Below are 6,860 nucleotides of genomic sequence, written 5' to 3'. Positions count from 1 at the left end.
CTAACCTAATTTGACTGTGGATTTGATTGACTTTTTTTTGATATAAAAATTTGGAAAGTAGCCCTGGATACAAAATTAGAAAGTAGCCCTGTTGGAAGTGGCTCGAGTTGGTGTTGATAAAAATGGCTTTTGAAAATCTAAAAGATGATCATGAAACCCAGGCCTTGTTGGTGGACTTTCTGATGGATTTTAGAAGAGAAATGGAGCAACAAGTCAGAGAATTCTCTGAACAAATTGGGCAAATAAGCTCCTCCCTTGTAAACTCGCGGGAACAGATTATAAACAATAGAGAAGAAAAAAGAATGGATCAGATGTCGAGTGAAGTTAAAGAAGTGGAGTATTTTGAAATGGGACACGAGATGGAACCTGCTGCTTGCTACTGAGCAGTGGTGGTGGAATGAGCGCTGCCCATTCTTGCATTTTGTTTTACACATTGGTGTACCTGAACTGGAGAACCCTGGCTGCGGAGTGATATTGCTGAGCTGCTCTATGAAACTATGGGAGGTTGTTTTTCCTTTTTTGGTTGGGCACAGCTTCCTTCTGCAGTGAGTTACAAACACACGCTGCACCCAACCCAAAACTGGCCAACCCCTCCAATATCCCAGCTTCCTCTTGTTCTGTTTAAGCCAGGGGCTTCCAAAGTTTTTGGCAGGAGGGCCACATCATCTCTCTGACACCCTGTCGGGGGCCAAATTAATTTACATTTCAAATTTGAATAAATTTACATAAATGTATTAAAGATGAACTTATATGAATGAATGAAGGTCTTGCAGTAGTTCAAGGCCTATAAAAGGCCTTGCACAAAGCAAGGCTGGCCTTTCCTTTCCTGCTGCTACTGCATCACAGAAGTGAAACAACAAGCAGTGGAGGAAGCCCTCATCCCACAGCTCACTCAAGAGGCCAAACAGTTGCCCTCACGCATCGGGCCAGTGTGGGCTCCAACAAATCTCTGGAGGGCCAGAGGCTCATTGGAGGCTAGGGGCTCCCTGAGGGCCACATAGAGTGGCCCCCTGGGCCGGGGTTTGGGCACCCCTGGTTTATGCTAATAGAAGGGGATATGTTGAGGCGGAGCCCAGAACTGAACTTTGGGGCTTTCTCTAGTGCCACAACTTTTTGTGCTGAGTGTTTGCATCTGTTCACCCTTCTCAAGCTGGTGCCATCCAGGGAGATTTTGAAGTGCCAACGACTGCAGGGATGAAAAGCTTCTACCAGGGGAAGCCTTGAGGTCTGCATGCCACAAAGGGACTGTAAAGAAGGGAGGAGCCACCAAGCACACTCCAAATTCAAGGTACTTCCAGGTTGACCCTCCTTGGCAATAGGAGTGGCTTGTATGTTCACGGGCCTGGCTCAATGACAGGGAGGCGACTTGGTTTCTTTTATAACGTGACCAAATTTTTTATACGCTTTGAAGCAGAGGGACTATCTGTTAGAGACTGCAGTGTTTTTATTTAAACAAAATCCATCTGCCAAGACTTTTCAACATCCCAGATCCTTCTCTCTTCAACTTCTCTGTCCTGGATCTGCAGCCTTTTGCATTCGTTGCTGTTCTACTTACAGATGTTGTTAGGAGGAAATACATTTGTCAACAGGGCTGAATTTGGTTTTTGCAATATGTTTAGTTGCAGTGCATAGGATCTGTCTATGGGGAGATGACAGCAGAAGGTGCAACCCATCAGGTCAGTCCTCTTATAGGTCGCTCTTCACCTCGCCTCCCCAGTGGATTGTGTGCTTTCAGCTGCAAAGCGTCCTTCTGCAACCAATCAACAATATTGACTCTGTTCTCATAGGCCCCCAGGAATTCAGTACTGAATCTTATGGCCTCCTCTGAGCATGTCAGAGGAAATTACTCCACCATACAAGGGGGATGATGTTGCTTTGCCTGTAGGGATCCTTATGTTGTCTCACCACTGCCCTCGGCCAAGCAGGGACCTCACTAGCATGTGAAGAATTGTGCCCGGGTACAGCTAAATCCTTACTTTTCCCTTCTTCTAACCATGCCAACTGTCTCTTTTTATGTTTCCTGGGTATTCATTTTTCCAAAGAGATGTTACCCTTCTCACTATCACATTCAACACCTCAAAGATAAGGGCCATTCAGGAGCTGGGTGGTTAGCACTAAAGACACTGGGTGCCATCTAGCACGCTAACCATGACTATGGCTACAGTCCTGGGCACCAGGGAAGAAGCCCTGCTAAACAGACTTCTGAGTATGCTGCGTTGGATTGTGCCATGAGGCCCATTGAAAATGAACTCACAACACACACATTGATAGATCCAACAGAATCGCTCACAAAAGGATGGCAAATGGCATCTTTCATTGTTCGAGAAAGGGAGAGGGATCAGTGCTTAAAACAGGATAAAAAGCAGGGGAGGTGAAGTTTCAGAGAGGTAGGGAAACTGGAATTCATTGAGAATGTCCAACTGCAGAAGAACATCAACTTCAGAATTACTGCAGCCAGCCTACTCTCTCCCTGACTCCTTGGGTGATAATTGTGACAGTCCTTGCTAGATACACTGGGCATTTGAACTTTGCTCTCTACATTGCACTAGTTCCTGTACCTTTTGGAAGCTTCAGTTCCCCACTTTTCATCATCATTCATTGGTTCCCATGTAAAAAATACCCTGTGCATACTAGGATGCTTTTACATCCTTTACAACTCCTGGGAGAGAAGTTCAGTCTCACTGACTTATCAAATATCCTAATTTTAGGTGCATGATTGGGGCATGGCTGAAAGGTTGGCTTGCATGAAGAAGGGCCCCAGTTCAACCTCTGGCACCTCCAGGTAGGACTGCAAAAGACTCCTGCCTGAGACCATGGAAGACCATTGCTAGTAAGCAGAGACAGTGCTGAGCTTGATTATTATATCCTCAATATAAGCCAGGGCCCAATCCTTCCAACTTTTTAGCACTGATGTAGCCATACCATTGGGGTGTGTGCTGCATCGTGCATTGGGGGTAGGCACAGAGGCCTCCACAAGGTAAGGGAACGTTCCTTGAGGCTGCATCAGAGCTGAAAAGTTGGATAGGATTGAAACCCAGTTTACTACATTTCTTTTTAGTTTTTCCATAGGGAGCCATTCCACTATGCAGCTGTCTAGCTGCAGCCTAATATGGTCCAGTCCAGGAATACCTCTGCAGCTGGATTCTGCTGAATCTAGATTATGTTGCCGGCTGTCCCATCCCATTGCTTTCATCCAAACGTGGTCTAATCCTATAGGGGACTTACAGTGGTGGAGTTCCCAGTCTACCACTGTAAGTGCTGCTGTGGCATTGCAAAAGGCACATAGCAGTGCCACTAGGCACAAATGGCTGGAGAGCCAACATGTGCGGCAGTAGCTCCCAGACACCATGCTGGAGCAGGTGAGGGGGAAGGCAGGATCAGGGAGCAGAAAGGACAGGGTTGGTTCAGGGTGGGAGGGCGTGGATCTTGGCAGCAGTGTGCACCAGATTCTATCCCCCTTTCCTGACCTGAACCTGGGGAAGACCTGACCCAGCTAACGACCTGGCATAGGTCCAAGGAGATCCATTGACAGCCAGGTGACCTAGGGAGAGTTAAGTAAACATTTTTATTTACAGCTAGGGAGAGGGACCATTTAGTCACCCCCTCACCACCATGCAGCATGTGCCCCGTCAGTGGCACTGCATGCACTGAACTGGCAGGGGATAGGATTGGGCCCTGAACTGTGTTCAGTTGAATTCTGGATGAAAAGCACAGCAGCTCTTTCAAAGCCAGTGACACATACACACCCCTATATTTTTCCCATATGGGCTTTCTCCAAAAAGATAAGGGCCATTAATTTCCAGAAGACCCCTTTTTGTCATTTTGATCCAGAAGGCATATGAGCTTGCATCTGAACTCAGCCTGCACAAGCAAATGAATGAGTTGGCTGGGGGTATATCAGGGCAAATCACGTGCTTGAGTGGAGCCTGCAAAGAAATATTCTGGTAATCACTTTCAGAAGGGTAGCCCGGGTTATAGGTTGCAGCAAAAAATCTTGAGGCATCTTAAAGACCAAAACATTTATTGATGCATAAGCTCTCAAGTACGGCTCCTTAAGTCCATGCATCTGAAGAAGTGGCTTGTGGCCCACAAAAGCTTATGCTACAAATATCCTGATACAGGGATTGGCGATCCGCCCCGTTGAAGGGGAGCTGAGTCTCATTTCCATTCCTGACTTCCTCACAAAGCCTTGCAGGTGAAGGGAGGAGCACTGTCTCTGACTCTAGGGCAGGCAACTACAGAGTTAGCAAGCAAACCCCGCTGGGATGGTAGAAAGAAGCCTTGGTGGGCCTTTGGCATCTCTCAGGCCTTGAATTGTTGTCAGCCAGGAAGTGGCAGAGGAGCCTTGACATCCTGGCCCAGTGAATGTAAACAAATGTAGCTGCAGCACTGTGATTGTAATCGCTGGCATAGCTAATGATCGTGTAGCCCGGTGACAAGCTCAAAATGTTCTGGAAGTGATGTCACAACAGGAAGTGATGTCACGCCCAGGCTTTTAAAAAAGTGAAAATTGGGAGGAACTCCCCTCCCCCGCAGCAGCTCGCCACCTACTTGCTCTGGTGTCTCCCCCTAGACAGTGGCATAGCTAAGGCATAATCTGCTACCTGGGATCAAAGACAATATGTAGCCCCCCCCCCCCAGACAAAATCAAACTTAATTAAGTAAATAAATAAAAAGTATGCCCCTTATCGGTCAGCAACACCTTTTTACCCAGTGAGCAGGGGTAATTATATTATGATACATGGAAATGAGAGCTGACTCATATTAACACCTTATTGGTTTCATGCTGTATCATAACATGTTATTGCAACATGTCAATAACATAACATGTCATTGCCTCTCAGAACAATCAATTTCATAGGTCAGTTTTCAGTTAAGAAAATCCACTTTTTGTTCCATAACGCAGTTGTGTTTTCATTTTGTGGTTAAGGGGCCATAACTTTTGAAAGAATACAGATATTTCAGTGCAGTGTGTTTCATTGCATTCTGCATAAAATTACCTTTCCAATGATATATAACATGATGGTAGTATTCATACATACCAAGATTTTCACAATTTTGGTCACTAGTTTCAAGCTCAGCTTATTCCTCCCCTAAAACTGGATGCCCAGTGCAACTGCTACCCTCTGCACCCCCTTAGCTATGCCTCTGATTGTAATCAAATGCACCTCTGTGAGGTGGGAGCCATGTGACTTGGGGATATGTGGGCTGAGTCACATAGAGCCCATGGTGGAGTGGTGCAATGCAGATGATAGGAAGAAGCCTTTTTTTCCAGGGCAAAGGATGGAATGCATAGGGTCATGCATCCCTCTCTACAAATGAACCATATTGGAGGATTCATTGCATAAAAACCACTGGAAACATGTACAGTTTTGTCCATATATACTAGAATCACATTCCATTTACTTATCTCCCAGGCCTGCTTATTAAGCTAGCAGGAGAAAAATCTGCTGTAGCTGCAATGAGAAAAATGAATGGAATTGGCTGCCTTTTGTCAAATCATGGCCCACTGTCCCCAGTTCTCCCCCTGGCCCGTTCCTTCAATCCTATGAACTAACCAACCAACTGACCATTTCCTTTTGGTCACAGTGATGTCCTGTGTATTTCTTAACAGAAGGAAAAAAAAACATTCTATTTGAAGTAATTGGGGGAGGGAAATAAAAAGTTGTGGATGTTTTTTTTAAAATTTTGTTTTCTTTTTCTGTTGTGTTCTAAAACATTTCTGTAAATGTGGCAAGTGAAGGGTAGATTTGCTAATGGAGGTGCTAATTTTCACTGAAAATTATAATCTTGGATTTAAAAAAAAATAGGTAGGAAATTGCAGAGAAGAAAAAAAGTATCCACGTCAGAAAAGGAAACATCACAATATTGTAAGATTGCCTGCTTTTTTCCTGACCCTTTACTAGTAGCCTGACACAAGTTTAGTAGATGATGTTTCTTGTCACTTGGTCTCCATGCAAGGGAAAGTACTGCCTGTCACATAGCTGTTTCTCAAGCTATTGCTAATGACATAGGAGCAGTATGAGAAAGAAAGGGAGGGCACCAGGATGAGGTCTCTTGTTATCTGGTGTGCTCCCTGGGGCATTTGGTGGGCCGCTGTGAGATACAGGAAGCTGGACTAGATGGGCCTATGGCCTGATCCAGTGGGGCTGTTCTTATGTTCTTGGCAACCCTCCTCTAAGAGGAAATGGAAATGGGTTCTGCCTATTGACATGAGAGCACACTCCTTTGTAAGATGAGGTCTGCTAGGGCTTGTGTCGCCCAACTTAGATTTTACTCTTGGATTTCTCTGCCAGAATTAATGGCAGCATTTATTCCACTCATATCTTCTCCCAGAGTTGTAAGGCTGGCTTCTAAACCATGGCTGCCAGTAGGCATGAACATGTACATAAACTACAGCTACCTTTAAACTACATGTGGTAACCCAAAGGCAATACCTTGGGTTAAACACTGCAAAAAAGGTGTCTGCACCAGCATCTGAGGAGTTTTCTACAATACATTATAGGCCATGACTTAAACCTGTCATGTGATCTCATTCCTGCAGTTTACAGGGATAGGAGGGGACACAAATACAAACCCTCCTCCTGCCACTCTAGTAGTGAACTAGTTCAGACTACAACTGGTCACACATGCCTTGATAAGTGAAGAGCTGCTGGATCAGAGGCCTCTATTCATTGTGCCTTGCTGCCTCTTTCCTGCATGTGTCTTTCCTTCCAAGCCAGCACTTTTGTAGCAGCAAGCCAGGCTTTGCTGGTCTTTGATGCAGCCAGCTGCCTTTAGCATGTTTCCGTGATATCAAGACAGTCTTTGTCCTGGTACATGTGGGTTGATTGATACAGTCCTTGGCAGGCAGGAGAGGC

The sequence above is a fragment of the Tiliqua scincoides genome, chromosome 2, assembly GCF_035046505.1.
Source record: "Tiliqua scincoides isolate rTilSci1 chromosome 2, rTilSci1.hap2, whole genome shotgun sequence".
In the NCBI taxonomy this organism is placed as follows: domain Eukaryota; kingdom Metazoa; phylum Chordata; class Lepidosauria; order Squamata; family Scincidae; genus Tiliqua; species Tiliqua scincoides.
Note: the sequence above shows the minus strand (reverse complement) of the source record.